Raw genomic sequence first — 27,292 nt, 5'->3', positions numbered from 1 at the left:
CAGCAACTTGCCTGTCTAGGCTTGTAAGCAGGGCATCTCCATTACCTATTGAACGAAGAATTGACATCCGTAAGTAATGTTTGTGGTTAATGTTTACTTACATTAGTTTCATCTAAAACTTCTTGTTATCTCAGTAACATTCAGTGGGAAGCCTATTTTTTTCTTTTTCTCTAGGTTTCTGCATTTATTAAACTTGCCCATTAAGTGGTTGTTGTGGGAGTAAGAACCGAAAGGTCATTGCGAATTCTTTAGTCATTTCTCTGCAAGTAGTTTACATATTTCTGAGTTTCTGAATTAAATTAAAATTAATTTTCAGGTTACTTCACTTCAATTTTTTTTTTTTGAAGTTCATTTTTGAGGGCATACTTTGTCTTTATCCCGCAAGATAATGAAACAATTTAGTTCATGTATGTAAAGGATCATGGAATCATCGAATGGCCTGGGTCGCAAAGTACCACAATGATCATCTATTTCAAGCCCCTGCTGTGTGCAGGGTCGCCAGCCACCAGAGCAGGCTGCCCAGAGCCACATCCAGCCTGGCCTTGAATGCCTGAAGGGATGGGATAAAACTTGCAGGTATTGTTAGCATACCCACAAGTCGCTTATGGGTGATGTTCTTCGTGATCAGCTCTTCAGACCGGTGCTGATATTTGCAGAAGGCATGCCGGGGCAGGCAAACACTTGCAGCATTAAGATCCTACAGTTTTCCTTGCTTTTAAGGATCTACCTTAAAGTCATTGCTGTATCCTGGAAAAGTGAGCAACTATGAGTGAAATGTTGAATACTGAAAGGCTTTGCACGAGAAGCATGTGGTGTTTGAGCAAATCTGCGCTGTTATATTGGTTCTGTAGGTAGCAGTGCTGTGAAATGCATGGTGGAGAAACCACTTCTAATACAGGTGTTCAGTGTTCTGTTAGATACCAATTCACTTTCATCAACTTTAATTAATGTTTTAACATCTTTTGGAATGGATTAAACTTCTTGCTAGTTACAAGTGTCTGTCAGTGAAAAGTGTGTGCGTTGGTCAAGGGAACACTCTAGGTTGAATTGGGGTCTCTTGTCTGAGAAACCTTTGATATACATTGAGCTGGTTCTGAGAGCTGCTGTTTTATCCTGAAATATTCAGTGCCCCAAATATAAGGCCATGATGAAAAATCAGTGTCATTCCTGGCAGCATTCCTTGACTTTACGGACTGTTGTCATGTGTTGTGCAGGGATGGTGTATGTGATGTGCTTTGTGTTACTAAATGCTTACCTTACCTGTATTGAGTGCTTAAACATAACTTGCTCCCTATATTAAACAGAAGACTGTAACTTTTAAAAAATCCCTCCTTAGGTTTACTGTTATTATTTTTTAAATGAAAGACTTGCTGTTGATTTCAAAATCTTTTTTTTTTACAGGAAGTTGCCTTCTGAACTATGTAACTTCTCAACCCAAACTGGCTGCTTTTGTCACACAAGCTCTTGTTCAAGCCATTGCTAAAGTTACCAAATTAGGATGGTTTGACATACTGAAAGACCAGCTTGTCTTCAAGACATCATTGCTGATGTGGAAGAATTCTTGCAGGTAGGAAACAGACATGCACTTACATGTTGAGGTGACTTCATTTGAAGTGATTGGCGTGTCACTAAGTTGTTTTGAGTGGAAAAAATGTGAAGAGAACTGCTTAAAACAGAAGGTTGTCCTGCGTTGAAGAAGGGAGCGGCTTTGATGCGTGTGGGGATGGCTTTGGTAAGTTACTGATGTCACACAACATTCATAGTGCTGCCATGTTGTTATTTACTGACTGACTGATTTCCAAAGCACTTTTTCACGGTGTGATTAACGTGAGCCCCTGTTACTGATCTGTTCTTTTTAATATTGTCATCTCTTTTTTAAACTGTGGTGGAGATAGATTTCTGGTGTGGTGTCAGCTCCACTTACCTGATTAGGAAGCACTGCTGCTCTGCTGTGTGAAGAGTAGGCCTGTCAGATGTGTCAGCCTTTAACCTCAGCTGTGCTGAACTGTTCAGTTCTAGAACCAGTTCGAATGTAATTGCTGTCACGGACCACTGGTCAAAATGATACATTTTTAACTACTTTTTGGAGTGTTTACTGTTACTGTTTTTTACTGGATTTCAGTATGAGCAGTGAGACTTTGCCTGCACTTCAGTAGTTTTTAGCAGAAATCACTAGGTACCTCGATAGCTTGGTAAAGATACAATGGCAGAGTGCAAATCTGCAAGACACATTGTTACATGGAAGATTGTTAATCAGTTCACGTTTTTTGTAGCTGTTACTTTGCCTATTTTATTCTAGTGTTTAAGGTATTGTGAAAGTTATACATTTCAGAAAGTAATGTGGGGAATCTGGGGAGGAAAGGTAACTACACTTCCCTTTAAAACAGTTGAATGAGGCAGTAATGGTTTTGTTTTGCATTTCCTTCCGTGTTATTTCCTCTTCTCCCACTGTGCTGGTAGAGAAGTAAACTTTTAATAAAAAAGAATAAATATATACATATATAAAGAATATATATATATTGTGTGTGTGTATACATATATATACAGTATTTGAAAATTTGAGAGAATTTCTTACAAAGTCAGGGTGCACTTTGCACTGTTCATTAAGCAAATTTACACGTCAAATTTAGAGCAAGTACTGTCAGACACAGCAGTAGGTAAAGATATAGGATATACAGCATCTTCTGGGATAGAAGTTCAGAGGCAGCAGTTGCATGTCGTGGCTTATTAACCAGTTTGATTTTATATATATAATGGATATGAAAATATCCTTCGTGAGCTTTTGGGGAAATAACAGATCTGTGTTAAAAGTTATTTCTGATCAGTGTTTCTGAATATCTGTGTAGGTATTAAACCTAATACTTGTGAGAAGTAGGTATCAGAGAAGTTGGAGATTATGAGATGTTTGGAGATCTACTTCTAAAGTGATCTGTTACGTACATTTGTGTCAGTGATCTTGGCAACTCAGCAAGAAAACAGGAAGTTACAGTTCATTTCTTGCCACTGAGTCTGTCATACTCGTTTTTCAGTCTAAGTTTGTTCATAGTCCTATTCAAATTAATGTAGTTTCTAAGTTACATTGGGAATGTCTAATAAAAGATAATATGCAATATCTTTTTTATTAAAAACAAACTCAAGTATAGCACTCCACCATTTTGCAGTAATTTTTATGAATGTACTGTAATTGGGTTTTGCATTTATTATTAAAATGATTGCAGTATGACTCTTCGGTGTATAGTTCATTAAAGATGGAGATTTAAATACAAAATTTAGCTGCTAAGAGATTGCTTTAGTTAAATTAAGAATTCCTGTAGCAAAGAAAATTAAGCAGTATATCTACTGGCAAATTAAATTTATATTAGAAAAAAAAATCCCTAAACAATGGTAGCTTCAAATACTTGGAAAGTTCATCCAGTGTGAATTTGAGTGTGATTTAATATGTAAAAAAGGGTAATAGCAGGTAGGTGTGTAATCGTGTTCTCAGTTCCGCCATAGTTCACCGCACAGCTTTCCTCAGCAGTGGGAAGGGGAGGTTGCATCTTCCCATTCTGTAGATTTGTAGATCCAAGGAATATTCATACCAGATGTTAGAGACTTGAGCCTTCAAATTATTAGCTGCTTAATCTTACTGAAGGCAGGGCAACAGGAGAGATTTTGGCTGAGAGCTCTCTGAACTTCTGATTTCTTTTGGTGTAAATGATAATGCAAAATAGATGTCAGTGAAGTTAGTCTGGTGAAAAACCAGATTGTTCGTTAGTTGAGCTTGAGTTGCTCTTCAGCATTGCCAAAATGGTGATTTGGTTGTGACAAAAATGAATTGTGGGTACCAAGGATGCTGAAGCTGTGGACTTCAAATTTGAAAGAAGACACAGGTCTTCTCATTGAGTCAGTGATAAGGCCTAGTTGCAATTGAAAAACAAATTTATTTCTTTAATAATAAATGCTTTGTAATAGCTCAGTTAAGACAACCAGATGCAAATTCCAGTCACTGTGAGTTTCAAAGTGTTTTGAGGAACTCACCTGCATCTGAGTGTGTGATCTAACCAGTGTTTGATACCTGCTGCTTTGCTTTCTGCACACGTTTCTGGAGATGGAATATGTCATTAAATTCAAAGCAATGCTTTGTAGATTGTTGAGGAGAGGAGAGAATGAGGTTTGGGATAAATACTATTTCATAACTGTATTTGTTTTCTCTGAGGTCTCTTTCATCCGTGCATGGCTTAATTTTTTTATGGCTTAAGTTTCATGCAGCTTGCTGTATTGGTTCCGGAAGGCTGAACAAACCTTTAGAAAACATGTAATTGTGAATTTCTTGATTGCAGTTGATTAAACTCTCTTCAGACAGTTTTATGTTATCATACAGTTCTTACATGTTCTTTTTCCAGATCTGATTAGAGATCTTGAACGTCTAGTTCTATTAATGTGATAGAGATGTGTGTGAAAGCCTTCTAAACAACTAGGTTTATCTCAAACTAGTAATTACTATTGACTTGAGAGATGTTGAAAAAATATTAAATAAAGCAGTGAAGTTTGAGCAATCATATCTGGGTTTTTGTTGCTTTTTTTTTTTTCTTTAGGACACTGTGGACCATTGTATCATAGGAGTAATGATTCTCTCAGAACTGACTAAGGAAATAAATCTAGTAAGCACGTTTTTTTCCTTGTGCAAGGGGTGTAATTGCTGATGAAGCAGCACATCAAATGCATCTTCCTTTCATAAAAGTGGTGGGAGAAATATTACGTAGCTACAACCTGTTTATCTCCTCTTCCTTCCTCTTCCAAAATATGTCAGGAGGCCAGAAATTCACCACCCCCTAACAGATGTGTGCCTCGTGTGGAACTAATAAAGAGAACTGAATAATCGACTCTTTTGGTTGTGTTGCTGCTAATGATTGTCCTTTTCTATCTTGACCCGAAGAAGTGCTTCAGACCTTTCCATCCAAAGGTACAACCTTGAAGGGTTTAAAAAAAAAAAAGAAAGGCATTTCAGGAAGTTGTAAAGGTCTGTAGGTCTGTATTTATTGCTGAAGTTAGTTTTTATTTTCAAGTGCAAAATAATTAGCCTGCCAGGTGCACACACAGTCCAGTTGTAGCTGAGAAGGGAGCATTGTTGATTATGTCATAACTTTTCCTAGGCTGATTACTCAAGACCTTCAGCAAAACATCATAAATAGCAACCCCATTCTTGGCACCTCTTTAAAGGACATACTGGTGCTTGCGTGCTCTCTTTTAAGAGAGGTGAGGCTCTTCACAATTAAGCTGAAGTTCGTAGCATCCTGATTGTCGCAGCATGAATCACTAGTATGTTCTTAATCAGGGGATTTATGTGTGGCCCAGTGAAGCTCAAGACCTAAAAATGTTCAATGGGAAGATGTCCATCTCCCTTCCTCCATGTCTCACTTGCTCTGCGTTTCTGTCTTCCCCGTTTGGCACAAATGGTGAGCCATCTAATTCTGAACGATGTTTGAATGTCTTCCCTTTGTTCCTTTTTATTTTCTCAGCTTCATGTAGTTTAAACTGTGATCAAAGCTGGAATTTGGTTTTTTAATCAATTAAAGCTTTCCATAGCAGCGGAAGTGGCGCCATGAGGAACCATTCTACTTGAGCTCAATCAACTCAGTGCTTTTGAGAGGAGCTCGTTGTTGAAGTGTTACCTGGCTCCAGTTCTTTAACTCCTTTGGGAGTGCTGATTTGTTCACTTTTTCTGAGAATCCAGCGAGTTGGGTGTTGACGTTTGGACACTGGATTTCATGCTGTGAATTTAAATGCAGGTGCCGTGATGGTATGTCAGTAGGTAATGGTAATGGGGACTTTTTAGAAGGGTATGACGCTCAAGGCTCAGACAACTGATTAAGGTACTGCTGTAAAAAGCAAGGAAAATTGTCTTGGTTTAAATTTCTTTCACAGTTTGTTGTAGGCAGACTAGTGTACTTTACCTCATTCTTGCAGTAGGTTTAAATGGTGCACGTGATCAGCTACCAGTACTCAGCTGAGGGGCAGTTTTTTAACACATATAACAGTGTGTGAGCCCTTACTTCTAAAGGGATGTGCTATGCTGATGGAGAAATCATTTGCCATTTAAAAGAGGAACTATATATTTTTGCAAGAACATGCCATCTTCTTGGATACAGTAAATGCCATTACACATGGAAACAGTAGATGTGTTTATGGGAACTTCCTAGCTTCTTTCAAGTTCAGCTGGTCTGCAGGTGCCTTTGTGGCCTCTGCCATGTGAAGAGTCTTGTCGGAGTGACATCCCGTGCAGCTATTGGGACAGAAGTGTATGAAAACTATAATTGGCATCTTTATAGTTTAGCATAGGAAGCTGATTTTAGAAATATTTATCAGCATCTATAGCACATTGAAAAACACGCTCGGATAATAATTAAAGAATCATTAAAATAATTGCAGCCTATTGCATGCAAGAGCCTAGAAGTTAGGAGAGGAGTGGCAGCAAAATGGTTGATATCGAAGCCAAGTGAATTTAATGTCAGTACTGATCTCATGCAATAGTTGTTACAGAGTTAATGAGGCATCTAATGACAGTTAATGCTGATTCCTGTTATCTTTGTTTTGTTGATCAGCTTGAAGGTGAGACTTGGAATTCAAGCAAACGGCAGATGATTACGATACAAAGTTGTTCATTATTACAGTGAGAAATAAATAAAAATGTGTTCTTGCTGTGTGTTCAGTGTAGATTTCTGAATCCCAAGAGCTTGTTTTGCTTAACAAGTACCTTTTTATTCTGACAGTACAGATGCATTATATTTGCATTGTAACTGCAACAGAGACAGCTGTTTACTACTGTAAATAGCTGAATTCAGATTACATTCAGACTGTTCATTTTATTTTATTTTTTTTTAATGTGAGACTTTTCTAGACATAGCAAAGGAATAGTGTGAGTATATTAAGTGAAATCGTGTAGTTTAGCAGGTTGGACAATCGTAGGCATTGAACTGAAAGATCACCAATTTCTGACATAATCCTTTCCCATATGATGTATATGGCAGATGCTCCACGCTGGTCTGGAGTAACCACAAAGCATGAAACCTTACAGTCTGATTTTCGCAATGAGCATTAACAATATTTTAGCAGGCTTTATCACTGACGTGCCCTGTCTTATCTGTAAGTACTTAAAATTTTTATTTCACTGGGCTTTGTTGTTTATAAGGCTGAAAGCTTTAGCTTGACATGAATGATGTACCTCAGGTGGTAGTAGTAATTTTTCCCTTGTCTTTAAGGATAACTCCATGTCTTATATTTGAAGGATTCCTTTTATTTTTTCCCTCTTAGTGTGTGTTCTCTTGCTGTGAACTTTGAAGTTTCTTTTCAAAATTGTTTTCAAAAGATGTTTTATGCAGGTCACCTGACAAGGTGGTTCCTTGGCCAAACCTTTAACCCTTTGCGATCGATGGCAACGAAGTCTAGCAGTGCATCTGTTGAAGCTTGTACTAAATTGTCAATTTTGATTTCATTGGAAACTCAGCTAATGAATCTGCAGATGACCTATGCACTGTGCAGATTCCAGGAACTGGAGAAGAAGTAAGAAAGAATCGCATTGCTAGTAATTGTAAGCATTCTATACCCACTGTATTGTGTAACTTCTTTTGTCACAATACTTGTACATAGAGAATATTTGCTATGTGTGGCTTTCTTGCTGATGAGTTATTAGGAAATGTTTTGCTATTTGTGTCAAGCTTTTCCTATTATTACTTCTACAGACAAATAATGAGTGTGGTCTATAAGTAGGTATTCTCAGTAAATGAGATTAACTAAAGACTGAACACTGTTCTCATCGCTCAGATAAGAACGCCTTGAAGAGGTACAGCACTTGTAGCATGTCTAATTTATTGCCTCTTCTTCCTGCTGAGAAAATCATGTATTAAATGTGGTTGTTTGCACTAGAATATGAATTCATTAATGAAGGCAGCAGGAGTGTTATGTTCTGGTTTTTAGACTCTAAAGCTTTGACTTCACAAAATTGCACACTGCAGATTGCACTGTAGTATGGATACATCCAAGTTAGCTCATTACCTTGGGTAATGAAAGCAGTTTAGCACTAGCCACAGGGAGCTCTTTGTGAGCTAATTTGTCTTTCTTCCTGCCAAATTATCCTGTTTGGAAGTCTGCTTTACTTCTGACAAAGCTTCTGCGTTGTCTCCCTGAACCAAGATTGGAGGTTTAAATGTGTTTTACTTAGAACCACGGACAAAGCTGTGTTGGAAGGGACCTCTGGGAATCATCCAGTCTGACTCCTGGCTTCACGCAGCATCACCCACATGCTGTGTCTGAGAGTGGCGTCCAGATGATCCTTGGGCTCCAGCAGCTTGGGGTCATGCCCACTGCCCCGGGCAGCCTGTGCCATGCCCACCACCCTCTGGTGCAGACCCTTTCCATAACCCCTACCAGACCCTCCCCCAACACATCTCCATGCCATTTCTGGGGTGCAGACAGCAAAGCTCAGCGCTGCCTTCTGCTCCCTGTGAGGAGCTGCAGCTGCTGTGAGGGCTGCCCTCAGTCTGCTTTGCTCTGGGCTGAAAAAACAAGGGACCTCAGCCACTCTTCCTGCGTCTTGCCTGCCAGCTTTTCCCCATCTTTGCTGCCCTACTTGTATAACAAGACACTGTAGTGATTGATACTACTTTTGATTTCAACTGTATTATTCTTCATCAATTTCCATTCCTTTTAACTTAATGTACTGTAGGCTTTTGTCACAGCATGAGGCATATTAGGTATGTGTGCCAAGCAGGGAAATAGTGATGAAAGGCTGAATTTGTTCAAGTAACTGTAATTGGCTGCGAGACTTTTTCAAGATTTTACTTCAGATACTTTAAATTTTACGTTGAAGGATTTCCCTTTTCCTCATTCAATGCAAACAGTGTATAAGCATATTAACTTGTATTTTTTGCCTGTAGAAATATAGTGCTTATAAACGGAACAACTTCAGACGTTACATCTCTTGTGGGGCTGCGTAATGGTGAATTGTCAGTGCTCTTCTTTCTATGCTGTTTTTATTTCTTCATGAAAGAAAGTGGTGCTATAGTTCGCTTGATACGCTTCCATGGTGACCTGCTAATTCAGTCTTTAAAGTTTTCTTTTCTGTGAGAGGCTACCAAAATATATGTTTGCAGACTCTAGCATAGTCTGTGGACCTTTAGCTGAAGACTTGCCTTTGCTTACATATGCCTCAAACTAATTCTTGTCTGGTGCCTGTTTTAGTGTTCTGCTGTAGCAACCCAAAGACATCACGTGATGGTTACCTACGTATGGTACGGAACAGCTTTCTGCAGGCGACTGAGAGTGTTCTGCATCATGTGTGGTTTCAGGGAAATATTCTTCGAGCTGTAGGACAGATGCAATACAGAGAGAATGGTGTTTTGTGTGATATTGTGCAATGAATATTCAGTGTTTTTGTGAATAATAGAGATGATTCTGTTAAATATACTTAGTTATTGCTGGCAGAAAATAATAAAACCTACTTATCTTTTCCTTTAGCCTTCCTGGAGCCAAAGACCTTGGACCTGTTTTTTGATTTGTGTCATTGCCTTCTACCAATGTTGGCTCGGTTAGTAAGTGACACAAAGATTTACACTAAAATAATGACAGTAGTCTTTTTTTTTTTTTTTACATTTATACTGTGTTCAGATGACACGTGTTTCATTCTGTGCATGAACATATAAATTATGAGTCCCACAAGCACTGATTCAGCGCCCAGTCACAATGTCTTCTTTGAACTTTGGCCTTAGTTCTCATTTCTAAATTTGAAAGTGTTCAAAACCCCTGAATTTCAGCATGACTCTGCCACGTATGAAGCATCCACCTAATTATTTTGATGAAGTCGTAACCTATTGCAAAAGAGAATTTTAAAACTGAGCCGTAATTGTTCACAACGATCTTCTGGACGTTGCTGAAGGAATAATCTTCAGGTACTGAATGTGCTACAGACACAGTAGATTCGTTTGATGCAAGGAGTAAGATAATAAATATATATATACACATATTATTTTTTTTCCAGAATAATATATTATTCTTACATTTATTTTGTTCTTTCTTTTCCTGCTTAGTTCAGTTTGCTTCTACAAGGAGATCTTTATTCAGCAATCCAGAACGTGCCAGGTATCTTGGTAATCTAATCAAAGGAGCGAAACAAATACTTGAAAATCCACAGGTATCTGTCTGTCTACTTGTGATTCTGTTTATTTGGAATGCTGAAACAGCCGTGGGCTTGTTTTTGCCTGTCACATTTGTCATTAATTTACTGTATCTATCAAAACCACTTTCAGCCTGCCATCTGTTTGCTTTGCTTTACTATTCAAAATAAAGCAGAAATGCTGTGCAAATGAAATTGTCACCTGATCAGCCACAGCGCTCATAAAAATTCTACTAAATTAAACTGTTCACTTTTTAAAAATTTGCTTCTTTGAATTTAGGGTTTATCTGATCCCTCGAATTCTGTCGGTTCTTGGCTCAGCTGATGACAAACCATCAACTAGGAGAGTTAGTGACAGATTACCCAGAAGTTTTCCAGCTCATAGCAAACTGTACTGTTACTGGCCTACGGGTAGGAACGCATACTGAAGTTTTCTGTTCTGTTCTACTTTTGAAAGACAGAGAAGTTGATCCCGATTTGCTTTGTTGATTTAGGTGTGTTTTGAGGATGTGGTGAGCCTTGACTTGACATAGAAATGTATTATTAGTGATGCAACATCACACAGATGCAATATCACATAGAAGTATACTGTTAGTGATGTTACTTCTAAAATCTTTGCAGCTGGTTCCTGTTATGCCTACGGAGTTCTGTAATGGGACTAGGTTTAAAGGAGGAATAGATGACTGAAATAGGACCTAGATGTTAATCCTCCAGCTCTAGTCCTTACCCTAAAAAAAAAAGGCAAACTAGACCCTCTGTCCAGGTCTAAAATGCTTGAACCTGTACTCCCTTTTGAACTTAGTGCCTACACTGACTAGGTGCTTGAAGCTCTGGCTTTGCATCTTTGCATCTCTAAATTTTTGTGTGCATACATAAATAAACGTGTACATGTGTATGTACAGTTGCCTATATGCTGAGCTGCTAAGTTGGATTCAGAAACTGGGTGAAATAGAGTCTAAATTTGTGAGGGGTCCCTGCATACCTGTGAAAGATGTAGAGGAAAGACCTGATCCTGGAAGACAGGACCAAGATTCTCACACTTCTTAAAAATCTTACAGATTTTTTTGGGTGTGCCCACTGTTTGAGTAACACTGTGATTGTTAATTTACTGTTTCCTTTGGAAGCTTTCTCTGTTCTTCGTTACAGCAGTGGAAGATAATACCCAGGAGTAGGGTGCTGCTCCTGTAGGCCAGAGTGTCAGTGGGTAGCACACTGCAGTAAGTGTGAGCGTGGTCTCTGGTGTGTTCCGTAACATCTCGATTCTGACAGGGTCCTTCAGTATTTAGGTGAGTGAATAAAACTGCTCAAGATAAAAGCATTGTATTTCACAAGTAAAATTTCACTCTGGGGTGCTTTAACAGATGTATGTTTTGGTTTCTTACAGCACTGGGAGTTTGCTCCAAATAGCGTTTGTTATTTGGTAACTCTGTGGCAAAGAATGGAAGCATCTGTACCTTTCGTGAAAACAGCAGAACCCTGCCTCTTAGATCCGTGTGCACCTGAGATAACAAAAGCTTATATTACTTCCAGACTGGAGTGTGTTCCTGCAGTAGTAAGGTAAATTTGTAATTGCAACTGTTGGAACTGTGACACAGAATGTTTAATTTTCAGTTGTATCAGTGTGTTACATTTCGGTTATGTTTAAAACTCTGATTCTGATTACCAGGGCAATATCTTAATTGGTTGACACCATTTACTCTGCTTACTAAATCCAGGTCAATATCAAATGTTGGCTCTAGCTCTTATTCCTCTTGCAGTCTCTTCTGTTCTTAAAAAAGCCTTTTTTTCCTTCTATGCACGTTGCTCTGAAAGTAATGCCTCCTGTTTATTTCCATGGAAACTACAACAGAGAGCTGAAGAGCACATTAGCATTATTTGATAGAGAAAATTCTCAGTTAGTAAACACTGTTTTGGAGCCTAGTACCCACCGTTTGCTCTACATTTTTGCCAGCAGTGAACAAGAGCTGCATGGTGTCCTTTTAAAGATCTGCACCAGTGGAGGTCTTCCACTGTTTCACAGCTGCTATGATATTGGTGTTGCTAGGTAAATGTTGCCTAAACAGTCCATCTTTCATGAGTTCTAACAGATGCAAGTCCGAAGGCACCAAGTCTGGACTGTACAGTGGTTGTGGCAGGACTTAGAAGCCACGGTTGGCAATGGGCTGCATGTTCTTCAGACTGGTATGGGGCTTGGCATTATCATGTTGCAGGAGAAAGGTCATGATCTTCTGCATGAGTCTGGAAGTTTGAGCCTTCCTCTTAGTCTGTGTCACACTGCACCAGTCAGAATTGATGGTTTGCCCAGTTTCCAGCAAGTTCAGACGGATCACCCATTTCCTGTCCCAAAGACTGAGCACATCTCTTTACCTCCTGAGGGGGCATTTTGAATTTTTTCTTGAATGGGAAATTTGTGTCTCATCACCCTATGGGCTGCAGTTTTGGCACCAACTGGTAGTGACACGAGATCTCCTCACTGGTAATGATGTGTGATCCAGGAAACTGTCCTGTTCAGATTTCTGAAAGGATTTAGTTTTTTGAGGGCTTTCATGGATACCTGTTAATGAGATACTGCAGGACTGCGGAATAAGCCACATCTGCTTTTCTTTCTCAGTTTTCTTTTGCTGAGATATATTTGGTCTGCTTGTGTGAGGAAGTACATTCAGCTTCACCATTGTTATCCTTTTGTCTCAACTTAGCCAAAATCTCATGCATGCATCTCTTCTCATCTCATTTTTTAGTGGCTAAGCTGCTGTTGGTATTACCTGCGTGAGGTACGTTAAAGATTCCTGATGACTCAAAGTTGTGTGCCTCCAGCACTCCAAAGCTAGAAACAGGAAGAAGCAGCAGCTTGGTGTATATGCAGTTAGTTTTCTTGTGCCATGTCTCAGGCAGATTAAACTTCCTTGACAATTTTAAGTCATATTTTCTGTTCTGCTTTTCTGCACTCTGTGTCGTTCTTAAGACAGTCCTGACATTGCTGTGAGCATGTAACCTCCTGCTGCTCTAACTGGTGTATCTTTCTGACGTTGTCGTACTTTCTTTTGTGACGAAGATCCTGTTATGGCATTTCAATAGACAGCTGTATCAAATGTAGTCTTTGATAGTAAGTGTCTAGACAGTTCTTGAGAAACACGGGATGTCTGGGAGCTGATCTGTCAAGGATTCTGTTTGCTCCAAGGACGTTAATTGGTATCTTTGTCAGTAGGTCTTGCTTTCTGCAGTGATCATTTTCCTTACAAGCCAGTATGGGTGATAATATCACCCTTCATTAAGGAGGTTATATATTCAGAGAAGGATGCCCAGCTGTTTTATATCTTTCCAAATTGAGGTGTTAGCACTGGGCACATTCATATGTCCACATGCAGAGGAAACCAGTCTGCATGAGCCATGTGGGCTCTAAGCCAAAGAGACGAAACCTCCATCCATACTATGAGTAAACCTTTCAATTCCAAGGAGATGTATTCTACCTGGAAAGAAGTAATTTCCTTCTACAATGCTCCACGGTCAGTGTGCTCACTGATTTGATTGCCTTTCTACCTAAAGTAGAGCCCGAGCACCGAGATTTCAGCTTTCTTTGCTGTTTCTTTTGGGTTTTAAAGTTCAGTGTAGACTTTTATTTTCACAGCCTGCTTGTCTGATTGACTCCTGAGCTCTGTGTTCACCTTGCAGTCATGCTTACATTCCTTTACAAAAAATATGATGCTTTATCTGTACCCAGTGAAACATTTCTGAAGACTCTACAGATTGTTCATTGCCTGTGCAGCAGCAGATTAACCTGCTGATGAGTAAACTTCTCCTACTGTGATTTGTGTAATAAGTACAGTTATACTTCACAGGAAGAGCTATTGCTCTTTTTGTTAGAGGTATTTCTTGTAGAAGAAACCATAATAAACATTTATAAAGCAACTGCATAGAATTTTACTGAAACTTCTTGGCTTTGATATCATGGTCTTGTACTTAACTTGATGGATGTGCAAAATCCCCTTCCGCTGCGTATTCCATTCTTTTCCACAGTCATCCTGTGAGAAATATGCTGCCTGTATATTCAGGCATAGGCACAAAGGACCTCAGATTTTCAGGATTTACCTTTGCGTTCATACTGCCAATCTCATCTCCTATCTGCCTTGTAGTTCTTTGCATTTTAAGCTGTACATTAAGAGGGTAGCACAAATAGAATACTGTTCTGATGGGTGGGGAGGGGTATGTGTGTATTTAAAATGAGGGCTTACATCTGTCTGTTGTGTACACCAGGTGCTATGGCTTTTATATACAGCTCAGCATTTCAGTGACAGTTGGGCAAGATCCGGATGGGAAAGCGAAGAAGGAGCTTTCAGGCAATGTGATTAAGTGGTTACTTTTTATTTCTATTCTAGAGATGGCCTGGAAGATTCACTGGATGATCCAGCTACAGTTTTCCAACAAGTGGAGCAACTATGCAGTTAGCAGGTGTGGATGTGAAAAGATCTGTACACTTCTTGGACAGTTGTTTGACCAAAATGCCCAAAAATACCGAAAACTATTGCACTCCTCTAGTAGGAATCCATTAGAAGTCACAGTCCAGGAAGGTCAGTATTTAATGTTTAGATTGTTTTATGTGCAGTATAAATATCCTTGCATATGAAAGATTTATGGTTTTACAATGATCTTATGGCAGATGCCTTTCCATCTTTTCTGGAACTAGAAATTCATGTTCCAAGTGACCTTGCACCACATTTTCGCTGGTTGTCTTTATGTTGAATAGATAGATGGACGGTTGATACCTTTAATATCTTGTTACATCTTTAAAGTATAGACATGAGAGCTCTAAAAACTCCTTAAATTTCTGAACATCAACCTATCAGTGCCCCAGGTGCCTAATAGGAGCCAGCTGCTATTTGAGCATTTTCTGGAATTGAAGATCTTAACTTTTTTCTTCCTGCATTTATCCATCTGTAAAAACTAAATTTACTTTTAAAACTTTAGCTTACGTTAAACAATTATGTTAAGATGAATTACCAGACTTCTAAGAAACCCAATTGTTACTGTGTAAGTTGTAAAAGTAAGTAGTACTTCTGATGTATTTTTGGGTACCTTTTTCAGAGCTCTGTATCTCACCTAACTTATCTTTACAACTACTGGCTCTTTCTTAATAAATTATCTTACATGTGTTGCATCTTTACACGGATAAATGGTGTTGTTTTTACAAGGTGAAACAGCTTACTTGTTACACAGCTGTTTCTTTGCATGCTTTTAAATATTTATGATACGTTTTGCTGTTCTTCCATGGACAATTCAAATTCCTTCTATGTAGGAGCTATTTTTTCATTGATGCATATAAAACCTTTCACTTACCTGATTTTATTTATTCCACTTTCTCCCATGCACTCAGCAACTTCTATGCGGGAGAACTTCCACTGACTGACCTGATTTTGTTGACTAGCTGCAGTCTGAGTTTACACTGCATTACCCAATAAGGGGGACCAGAGGGATGGAATGAGTTGGAATCCTTCAGTGTCGGTGCTCTGGGGACTGTGCCTCTATGCATTAGGAAATACTTGATGCAGTTTAAATTTTGTGTTTCTTTTGTGTAAACAGAACACTTGTGCTCACGGAGAACAATAGCTGCTCCATTCCCTAGACATATGTAGTTAAATTTAGATGTTTAATGGCTTTTAATGTTGCAAAATAAGTTAATACCATATTAAGATCCCATTTTATTATACTGTCTTGCTCTCAGTATCAATAGTGATTTGGTCATGGTTTACTAAAACATAATCCCCAAGAAATGGGTCATTAGCAGTTGTTAATGATTACTCGTGATCTGTGGTAATGACTCATTTCTTTGGGATTATTGCTGTTATAAACCATAATTACAGATTATTACTGCAGTAATTATTTTCTAAAAGAAAAGATGTTGTCTGCCTAGGTAGCTACAAAAGCAAATGCATTTTAAGTACTTAGGATCTAAAAGAGGGAAAGAAGTTAAAACCTTTTAATTGTTGTTGAGAGAAGAGGGCGTCTCATCGTGTAACTAAACGCAAGCTGCTGCCATTTGCAAGAGGATGTGATGTGGGTTTTTATTTTGAAAAAGATCATTGGGCAAAGTGATTGTTATGGTGTTTGAAGAGGCTTCATAGTTTGTCGTACTATCTTCAAAGTGCTATTCTTTAGTAGCTGTTAATGCTGATTTAATTTGAGCTCTAATTGTTCTCTCAGACGCTTCAGCTGCTCGGTATTTAGTTAGTGATGGTGTTAATCTCTCCATGTCTTAGATTAACAGCTGTTTGTACTGCAATCTATGATGTGTGTTTGATGAAGTTTCGCTTGGAAATGTTGTATTTTATGTTGGTTGTGGGTCAGTGGTGTCAACTGCCCTTACAGATAATAATTATTTGGAAATGGAACAGCAAAAATGCAAGAAGATGGTTACGAGTTTTCATCACATCTCATCTTAAAAGTTGACACTTCTCTGTTTTCAGTTCCAGATCTTGTTGTGTATGTATTTCTGTGGTAATTAAAAAAAAAAAAAAAAAAAGAACTGAGATTTAAGATAAGCCCAAACTTGTCTTGAAATGGTCTGCATTATTCCATATTCAGCATTATCTTTTAGTGTATATTTGATCCCCCCCCCATCTTTGTTATGTCATGAGGTTTTCTTGTGCCTGCAGCACTTAGATGTATAGAATGCACTGTACCATAGGTCTGTAACTGAAGCACAATTACTATGTTGAATTGTCATGTGATAAACCACGTTCAGGTCGTAAAGATACTGGAACATCTCAGAGCTGTTAATGGTTCCTCACTGAAAGAGCTTGGGAAGCAGAGCATTCATTGCTTTCTCATTTCTGGATTTTTCCAAAATACAACCATGCTTAATGCGAGGAAATTGGGTAATATTTGATGTTGTGTGAATGGAGAGTAGTTTATCAGAGAACGTGAAACAGACTTGATACAAAACCTCAGAGATTTTGACAGGTACTGTTCTTATAGCAGTCCCCGCTTGTACATAGAAATATTCAAGATAGAACGTTGGTTTAAAGCTGTGATGTGACCTCATTTGTTTATCTGTAATTTTTTGTTTATGTTAAACTTCAAAATGTGTTCTGAAGACTTCAGACTTTATTAATCAGTGTGCTGTATTCACTCTTGTAAGTTATGCTGTCATCGCTTGGTAAAATCCTAGTGATGACGGTAAGAGATCTGGCTTATGTAAATCTCACACTTGGTGAGAACCCTTATTTCTAACTTGATGTAACCTGCATGGAAACTGTTCCAATTTATTTGTCTTAGCTGTGTTGTTGTTTTAAATTTTGTTGGAATTCATTACAAAGTACCTTTTGCCAGATGAAGATGGAGTCTAAAAGTAGCTTTAGTGTTCTGTTGTCTCTGTGCATTTCAGTTGAGGAAGGAGTCTGTAGGTGTCCCAAAATATGTACAGATTTGTATGTTAGTTTGCCATTTGGATCTTAGCTTTGACACTGCTCTGCTGAGAGAGGATGCTGTTAGGTACTGGATTCACAGCTTAAAAAGCTGAAGCAGGAATCTGCTTGGCTTCTGTAGGTAGAAGTAGGTCAAAGATCATAGAAGTATGACACCCTAACTTGCCAGAGAGGTTAAAATAATCCAGACTTTGCAGTGTGGTAGTGAGCGTCCAGCAGAACAGAGGCCAAAATAATTCTTTGTCTGGTGTTTGTAAACTTGGATTCCGTACTTAGAAAGCTGGATTTCAGTATTTAGCATCTTTATGGTCTGTGCTAAATACATAAGCTGAAGGATCTGCAGGATCAGAAAGAATGATGGGGTAGTATGAAGCAGAGACTTCTGGAAGTACGTAGTGGTTTAGAACTTCTTTTCATTAAGAATATGCTTGACTTAAGAAAATAAAGTTTTTCTTTTGTACAAATGATTTTTCACATTCAAAACAAGACTTTAGATATTAGTTGGACGTTACAAGTAATTATTTTAAATAGAGCAAAGAAAGGAAGCAGACTAGAAAGTCTCAACTGTTTCATAATGCTGTTAAGTAGATACAGCTGCACCACAGTTGTATTCTGTGAAATAATTTGTAGCTGTGAAGATACTAGATTAATTATATGTCTTATCTTGAGCATGGTGAATTTGTTTTTTGAGTTTGTATGTGATTTGTATTTTAAGTTGGTTCTGTGCTGTTTTGTATATAAATGCATCCAGTTTAGTAAGCTGTTGTAGTTTATCTGTCAGTTCTCTTCAGAATGTTGGTTGAGTTCTCTGGGTAGGGTTTAAGTCTGAGAAGATGAGAAACTTAACCATTCTCTTGAGAGCATTCTATGGTCTATGATACCTTAAGAAAGCTCTGATGCCTTATGGAAGTGTATTGTACTACCATAATGGCTTGTCATCACTAACTGTTCTTTTCTTTTTAATGTTAGGACGTCTGGCACGGCCTGTCTACTTTGTGGGTACTTTCGTGGGGGGAAGAGTAATGTACACTAGCTCTGTTGAACATGATGCTATGGATGGAGAATTACCCTGTCAGTAAGTATTGCTTGATTTCATTTCTGTATTTATAATGTTTTAGTATCGACTGGTATTCACATCAATTAGTATTTGAACTCAACTGTCTCAATCCATTGTTTGGATGGTGGGTGTTCCAGAATTGTGTGTTTCTGTGCAGTGCAGCCATTGCAGTGACCGTGATCTTTCCTCTGTCACCATCTTGAGTAGTGAAGGGGTCAGTAAGGCTGCTATCATGTCAAAGTTCTGCTGAAGAGGAATGGAAGAAGCCTAAAGGCAAACATGTCTCTTGCCATACTCAGTGTTGAGATATGATTGGAGAGCTACTGGATATTTTTGTTGTTATATTCCTATAGGAATATTAATTTTATTGATTGTGAGCTGTGGTTACTATTTTCTGTGCTGTTTCCTTCCTACTAATTGAGAGTCTTGCAAACAAAGGAGTGTAGAGGAGCTGCTAGACAACCACTGAAAGCTTGGGTGACTTTTAGACTAGAACTAGGAATAAAGAGGCAGCTTTAGATTTAAAATATGTGTGCTGTAGTCCCTATTGTGCAAACTTTGAGGTTAAGGAGTATGCTAGGGAGTATTGCAAATTACATACATACTCTGTGGCAGGTAGAAAGGATGTGACACGCTTGATCCTTGTTTACACCCATTGTTACCTATGTTACACCAGGAGCATATGAGAAAGGGCATGCATCGTTGATCCTGATATTTACACCAGCTAACACACAAAAAAGGGCATGCAGTCTATAGTGGGATAACAAGCTTTGCATTTTTTCCTGTTTCTTGCATTCTTCATCTGCCCTGAGGCTGTGCGGTGTTAGCAGTCTCCTGCTATGTTTTTATTAATAATACAATGTTTTCATATATAGACTTACAAATGAAGTGGCCTGCTGACTTCTGATCTAGTTACTCTGTGTTTCAGTATTGGGAAAGAGTGAGAATAACTTTTTGAATTGTTATGGAACTAAGATTTCAAGGAACTGATCATAGAAGAACATGAAAATGTAATAAAGTAATATGAAAAAAAATACTCTTAGCTGATTAAAGTTGTAGTTAATTCTTTGAAATCAGTCCTGGTAAAGAGATGTGCACAATGTGAGAATTTGGATCAGAAAATACTGTATTTTAAGAGGCCGTGCATCATATATACATATAAAAATTTATTTCTGAGTACAATAGCTTCAATCTTCAGGGACCCTGAGACAACTCTTACCTTGCACTTTCAATTTGCTTTTGTTACAGTGAGGAATTAATGATCCAAGAACAGAAAGTATTTTACAAACTTGCCACAGCATAGCATACGCATCTGAGAAAAATTTCAAGTGACAAAGTAATTAGAAAAGCATTATGTTGATGTTTTATGTTTAATAGTGGTCAATTAGCATAATTGGCATCTAAGCAGAACAAAATCCTGGAAGATACTTAGGCAAACAAAAAATGGCTGATGGGTTCCTAAAGAAATTAGCTATGGTAATATCATTTAACTTGAAAGTCCATCCTGAAAACGTCTCCTTTTTTTGTTACCAAAGGCTGTTTCAGCTGATGCCTTTGGATGCCCAGGTACCACAGGCTGGTAATGAAAAAGTAGAACTGGCAATTCTGTGGTTCTTGGATTGGTTTCACAAACGTGTGTGGGGGAGCAGCCTCAGCACACCTCAGAGGTAACGTCTGCTCTGAAGAGTGACGTGAAAATGGAGCAGGCCTGTGGAGAAATGGACCTGACAGCACACCTGGAGCCACGTAAGCTGTGAGCTTAGCGGTGGTTGGTTGGATAGGTGTGTAATTTACTGGTGTGGTGTCATTGTGCTCTTAAGTTTAAGCATGCGAGGAGTGAATATTTTAACAGCTATCTTCATTAAACAATCCTCGGTTACTTTGCATTTCAATTTTTTATTTCAAACATTTAGCTGGGTTCTGCTATATTGTGTTATATTTCACAGCTGGGTACGCAAGATTTATTCTTTTAATAGTTCTTTTCTTTTGACAGTTACTCATTTACGTGGTTTCCACTGTATTTCTCTCATTACTTAGCTTTTCTGCATTTTAAGTACAAAAGAGGGAAAAGTAAGATGCATTTTTGAAGAAGCAGCAGTTAATTCACCTTAACTGTAGGGGACAGTCATAATATAGATGTTATAAAGAGAATGTCAGTAAGATGAGATCAATTGATCTTGGGAAAGACTGAGAGTTCTGTTGGGAGCCCCAAGCGAATCTTTAGCAAGAGTTGTGACAGTGACTGAGATCTGATTTTACTGCTGTAGTGCTGTATCCTTTTTTGTGATTGGCACCAATCTCAAGAATTCCTTTATCCCTTTGGGTTTGAACTGTACTTCAGCTTCATGGAATACTTCCTTACTTAGAATGAAAAATAGTGTTGCACTATACTGAATTGCCATCTCATGAAAATGATGTGTTCCTTTCGATTGTCAAAGCTGGTTTGTTATTTTTAAATATGGCACGATTCTCTAGTGCTAAGTGAAGGTACATAGCACATTTTTACTGGTATTTCCACTAGCAGAACTCCTACCGATGGCAATTCAGAGGCAAAGTGGCTGTATTTGCTGTTAATCTGATCTCTAATTCCCGGATTATTTTGTCTCTTTGTCCAGTTTTCATCAGGTTTGAGAATTTTGATTGTATGGTTTTCTGGTCTGACTGACTGGGCTCTCACTTTGTGGAGAAGTCCAGTCAGTACAGTGTGCTGTAACACTGTTGGGATGCTGACTGCCTAAGCTCCATGTCCTTCATTAGGGAAGGCTGGGAGCATTTCAGTGTGGGTAAAGCAGTGCACACCTGGAACTCCCTTGTCAGGAGATAAAATGCAAAATTTATACGTTTGCAAACCACCCTTGAGTTCAGTGCCTCTGAATTTATCTGACTCAGCAATGCGTTTTTGAATAACCATAAGACTAGCTCTGTGATTGCATTGTGTGGAAGGTTAAATGGTTTGTTATCGAGTGAAGTGCTGCCTGATGTTTCCATTTGATTTATTGAAGAGCAATTAGATCAGAAAGAATTAGCTTTTACCCAAAGGGCTCAGTGTGAAACTGTAGGTTGAATTCAAGAGAAGATGGTGGTGGTGGTAGTATTTTTTTCTCCTCTCAGTGAGTGGGCATGAATCAAACTGTTGCTATATCAGATTCCACGTTCTGCTTATGGTTGTGACCTGTGTGTTGTCAGTGACCAGCCCAGGAAAGTGGAAGGTTTGCCAGGGTGCCAAACCCTTCAAAGGCTGTTTCTAAATTCTAGACCCAGTCTAGCAAGTCTAGTTCGTTACAAATGCATTTTCAAGACGTCCTTTTCTAATGGTTTGCTTACAGTGTGTACCAGCATAATTTAGTTTGCAGTCAAGTTACACTAATTACATTTCCTTTTTTCTTTTCTTGTTTTTGTTTTGCTCTCATAGGCTGGATATAACAGCCTCCATTTGCATTGATAGAATTCTGTGCTCCGTATCCCATTCCTTTAGCTGATCTTACAGTGAGAACTGTGTAAATCTTCTGAGCTCCTAGCTGTGGTTTTTTTCATTTTCAATTCTTAATAAAGTCATTGTATACATTTTGCAGTTAAGAGAAACCAGAAGGCAGCACTTGTATGATGATTCTTCTGTTCTATCCTGCTGTAGCAGCAAGTGTAGCAGCAGATGGCATTCTACCCTCACAGTTGTAAATCCCATGGTGCAGTGTGCTGCTGGCAGGTATTTACAAATACACAATAAAAAGGCTTGTGTTTGGTAGCAGAAATATCAGGCATATATCAAGTGACTAACAATACATATTTCGATAAATATTCAACACAGTTTGAATGGATTTATTTACAGAATGTGTAATGGAAATTTTGCACGCTTCAGCCATGTTGAAGTAATCTCTAGGAATATTTCACCACTTAATCATACACTTGCATGCAGAAAATGGTTACAGGAGGCAGAGTAGTTGAACAAAATTGTGGAGCACACTGTGTAAGTAGATTAATTTTATTCATTAATTGACTCATTTTTGCATCTGTGCATACTATAAAAACAAGCCCATGATAGACGAACTTTGGGCTCAGTAAATAAGTGCATTCTTAGTAAACAGTCCATCCCGGCTGACTGTCTAAGGAAAAATAGGAAACTCTTGGAAATCTCTTCCTTGATACTGTGATATACTTGAAGTACCTTTGTGTTTCCAATACAAAAATAATACATCAAAATGCTATCTTCTGAATTTAATAGAGCATGTGAATGAGTAAATATTATATTCCTGTTAAATACTACACTGGGTTCTTTGGCATTGTGTAGCTCTATCAAGTTTCATCTGTTCTGTTTTCTTCTGAGCTGTTGTAGGTGAAAATATTCGTATCAGCACTCACTGTGTGTTTCTCAGCAAGGAACACGTGCCTCCTGCAATACCTGTGGGGCTTGATGCAACTGAGTATCAGGAATATCTTTGGGCATGAAAAAGTGGCAGAGAAGGCTGCCTGCTAATCCCAGAGGTGAGGAGGCAGTGGGAGGGGTTTGTAACCTTCCCCAGCATGTTTCAAACCACTGCCGTGTTGGCAGCTGACAGCATGGGACGTCATGGGGGGCTCTGTGTCTTACTGACAGTGTGAAATTGTCAAGAGGAGATCAAACTAACTTGCTGGAAACATTTTGTTAATAAATATTTCATAAGAAGTCAAGTAGCTAAGTTAGCTAATAGCTAAGTCAGCTCATAACATTTCTGAACTGGAGAAAAGGTTAATATATATATGTGTATTGAAGTAAAGTTCTTATTGTTAGTTCCTTTGCACATTCAGGTTTGGTGTGAATGGTGAAATAAATGGCACTTAGCTGGTTAAAAAAAACAAAAGTGATTGACAATAGAAATATTATTTAGTAGATTATGAGAGTGGTTCTATAGAAGAGAAAGAAATTGCGTTTAAAATGTTCTGGCGTTGCGTGGGCAGTGGAATTAGGGTACAGAACTGAACATTATGTCACTTCCACTGTTTTGTCACTCTAGCAGAATAAGAATTGTATCTTCCACAATTGTGCACTTGCCTTTTGTGCTTTGTACAGCATGTGGCGCTATTTGTCTAGATTTTTCCCTTCAGTTTCCTGTTGCCCTTCTTCAAACAAGAGGTCAAAGCTGGAAGGTATTCACGTGTCAGATGAGGGGAGCGTGGTGAAAATGATGTCGGTAACGGCAAGTGTTTGAGACTGAGCTGCGCTCTTTGGCAGAGCCTGACTGAAGGTTATTGCTGGAGCTCTGTTCTCAGCTTCTGTAGGCAGAGCCTTTTTTAGACCCATAATCAGAACAGTTATGCTCAGAAGGTTGTGTTTTCTATATGAAAAATCAGTTGTTGGTATTGCTTTAAGTAACTCAAAACTTTACCCAAAGGCACTTCGATTGTTAACTCCTTTACTCCACCACAAAGCAATTCATGGTTTTGTGTTCTGCTCTTTCTAAGCCAGCAGTAGCCCTAGTATGGTTCGAGTATTCTGCAGCTGTTTTTGGTATGTTCTGGGTGGCAGTAGTTTGAGAGATACCTCCTGAAGTGCAGTAGGGTGTTCTGCTAAGCCATGCTTTTCCTTTGCTCTGGCTTTAAATAAAAGTGGGAGAGACACAAAGGACAAAATAGGAGTTATAATCCAGGTGATTTTGTTTCTGGGTAACAGCCTCATGTAAAAATGGAGAGAGAGAGCTGGCATCTTTGTGGAGTGCAATATATGGCATCTAATTTCTTTGTTACACTGGGGCAAGTGAGAGTGAACAGTAACATAAAAGTTTTACGTGTACAAGTTGAAGCATGACAGTAAAGTGGGGTGTGGAGGATGCAAATGGAACATCTTTCTGTATCCTGCACCTTTTATTATTTATGTGGTGAATATGAAGATGTTACGTTATTAACGTTTAGGATTGCATCTGTTTGTTTTTAAAGCTTTTAAATTACGGGCTTGACATGTGAGGTAGATCTGCATTATGATTAAAAAAAATATCTGGAGGGTCTAAAATTTAGACTACAACGTGTTAAGAGGGGAGGAAAAATATCATTTCCTTGCTCTGTTATTTGCAGTAGCTGAAAGCAAAAAACACATGTAACCAAGTATCATCTAAGCACAGAACAGGGGTTTGTCTTCTAATGCATAACTTGGGTACTTGTGTTCTGTTGACTTACGTTAGTTTGATATTTCTTGGGTGTATGTATATTTGATTACACTGCCTGCAGACACAGAAGCATGACCTAGCGAAAAAAGGAAGAAAAAAAAATGCAAGCCACAACAAACAGAACAAAAACCAAGCCCACAGCTGTGAGGATCTGACTGCTTTCACTCTGTACGGGTAGAGACTCAGATCTGTGGGAATCCCTCTGACATCAGCGGGGATCTTTGCGAGCGAAGGTGTTGATTGATTGTGGTGCATCTCATAAAACATCCTGTGTCCTGGTGTCCTCGTGATTAATCATATCTTAACACTTATGAATGATCATTCTTTTCTGAGCTGTAAAATAGATATGCTGCTTTATTTCATTACAGTGAGGTGAAGATCACAACGCTGACAGGTGGTGGAAATTAGCAGGCAGTTTTGAAATTGTTCTGTGTGCTAGAAATTAGATCTCATTTTAATTCAGCTTTTCCAAACTAGTAAATGAGGTTAATGCCATACATATTCAGCTGATATGGATGAAGAAATTGATATAAAGTAGATCAACATAGCTACAGGGCTACTTTAATTTATAGGTAAAGAGGCAGTGATAAATGGAAGTAATGTAGTAGTGGTCACTAAACTCCTCAGCCATCAGGGATTCAATAGCGTTAGCTGCTCATTAAAGGCTTGGTCGGGGTACATCAAAAAGGAATTTAAGAAGAAATAGCCAACTAACCCTTAATTATCAAAACATAGAAAATACTAATTATGCCTTAATTAGCTTTTCTTTTAATGTACTGAAATTGTTACTTTTTGTGTAGCGCAAATGGATAGTTATATCAACAATAAATAGGTTGTTTTAATAACTTTCTTTTACCTCTGGGAAAACCACACTCCAATTTTTAATATGCAATAATGCTTCTCTCTAGCCTGTAGGAGATGAAAATTATTAAGTAGCTTTATTTTTTGAAGATTTTACAGCAGCTTTGGGAAGAATTATTTCACCGTGCATCAATTATTTTTAATTGAACTGAATATTTTTCGGATTGCATGAAATGCCTCTCATTTAAGTTTAACATTTAGAGTTTGTTAAGGAAGCATTGTCGTGAGAATTGGGTACAACTTATTTCCGTGGCATATTTTGGGAAGAATAAAGAATGGCTGTTTCAGAAGAAAAATAGCGTCACGAATGTTTTTCACTTCACTGGGCCAAACCTCATTTTGTTGTTCCACAGCTACCCTGCTGTGCTGTGAGGCAGCAGGAGCCTCCTTCTCTGAGTTGGGTTCAGTCTCCTTGCAGGTCCTACAGGAAGGCAGGCACTGGCTGCCATGCAGCTTGGATCCATCTGGTACTGGTGAAAAACTTCAACAGCTCTCGCAAGATCCTTTTCCTTTTGAGGCAGAATGCGTGTGCAAAAAAGAGTGACCCGACCAGGACTGAGCAGGTTTTATCAAAGACAGCAAGTGTGCTTACAGTATATATAGGCACTGCATAGGGCTGGTCATAAATGCCCCCAAATTCAGGTGATTTTCATGCTCCTTGGGAATTGAATTGAACATAATTACTAGCGCATGAATCAAATAAAGTAGATGGCAGTCAAACTCAGGTGCTGGTTGGTGATCAGATTAGAAATCTCCTGATTTCTAATCTGTAGAACTGAGGCAAACATCCCATCTGAGAAATCTCGTTGCTGATTCCTTTGTAAACCTTTTCTCCTAAACAGTTTCAACTGCAAAATTGAGCAAGTATTGGGCTTACATGCAGAACTTGAAGTTATAAATACCACTGCGTATTTCAGAATGCTTTAGATGTTGATACGCACTAGTTCTCTGTGGTCAACATGCTGTTGAAGATAAGACTGAAATAGACTAATACAGTTGCTTTATTCAGCAAATAAGTTCTTGGTGATTTCAGTAATGCTTTTAAAGAAGAAGAAAAAAAATCTTACTTCCAAAGCTTTAAAGAGCAAAAATTAGATGAGAACATCTAATATTTCTTGAATTAAACTTCTGTCTTACAGCATGGAGACAACCACAAAGCTAATAAAATCTGTACTTCAGAGTTAAATTTAGGATCGTTCTGTGGGATTGCAGTTGCTGGTTGGGCTTACAGGAGCTCAGCGTTCACTGTTGGTCCATTTCTTGGCCAAAAGGATTGGTAATTTGTTCATTTATTAACCATTAGGAAAAAAAAGTTCATAAGAGTATTGCTTCAGTCCTGTCACCTTGGAGGATCTGACATTTATTGACTGATTGATTTTCTAGAAGATTGGAAAGCAGCAAAAATTTATTAAAAAAATTTTACTCAGGTTGGTCTCCTTTTAGTTCCTGTCCTTTCTTCAGCAGAAAGAACTTCCAACAAATCCTCCTGGACTACTATTTCAGTTCATTCAGTTGCCCCAGAATGGGACAAGCTAAGTTAATTGGGTCATTGTTTTTAGAAATGTATGGTTATTTTGGATCAAAGGTCTTGCTCCATGTCAAAAATAATTGGATTAAATATACGTATTTAAAAGCTCCTGTGTATTTGCTGTGGAGTTACCTATGCATGTAT

The 27,292-nt window shown here is 38.4% G+C and overlaps 1 long non-coding RNA gene across 18 annotated transcripts in view; it reads left to right on the top strand.

The window, feature by feature from the left end:
- The window catches only part of LOC122164280, an 86,676-nt gene that overhangs the window by 5,485 nt on the left and 53,899 nt on the right, over positions 1-27,292 (top strand). For 4 of the 18 annotated variants that reach the window (XR_006170177.1, XR_006170180.1, XR_006170179.1 and 1 more), the window contains exons 2-11: positions 1,402-1,567; positions 4,578-4,643; positions 4,793-4,945; positions 7,362-7,570; positions 9,496-9,565; positions 10,065-10,168; positions 11,297-11,436; positions 11,535-11,707; positions 14,524-14,715; positions 18,538-18,643. This is a non-coding gene — a long non-coding RNA (uncharacterized LOC122164280). Of the gene's footprint in view, positions 1-1,401; positions 1,733-4,577; positions 4,644-4,792; positions 4,946-7,361; positions 7,571-9,495; positions 9,566-10,064; positions 10,169-10,430; positions 11,437-11,511; positions 11,708-14,523; positions 14,716-18,537; positions 18,644-20,160; positions 20,368-27,292 lie in introns of those variants that run through there. The other 14 variants (XR_006170184.1, XR_006170191.1, XR_006170194.1 and 11 more) reach the window with 14 other exon arrangements.

Source organism: Centrocercus urophasianus, unplaced genomic scaffold, assembly GCF_019232065.1.
Source record: "Centrocercus urophasianus isolate 14NV4802_14NV808 unplaced genomic scaffold, USGS_Curo_1.0 seq_26, whole genome shotgun sequence".
Lineage (NCBI taxonomy): Eukaryota > Metazoa > Chordata > Aves > Galliformes > Phasianidae > Centrocercus > Centrocercus urophasianus.
Note: the sequence above shows the minus strand (reverse complement) of the source record. Positions and strands in the feature narration are given on the sequence as shown.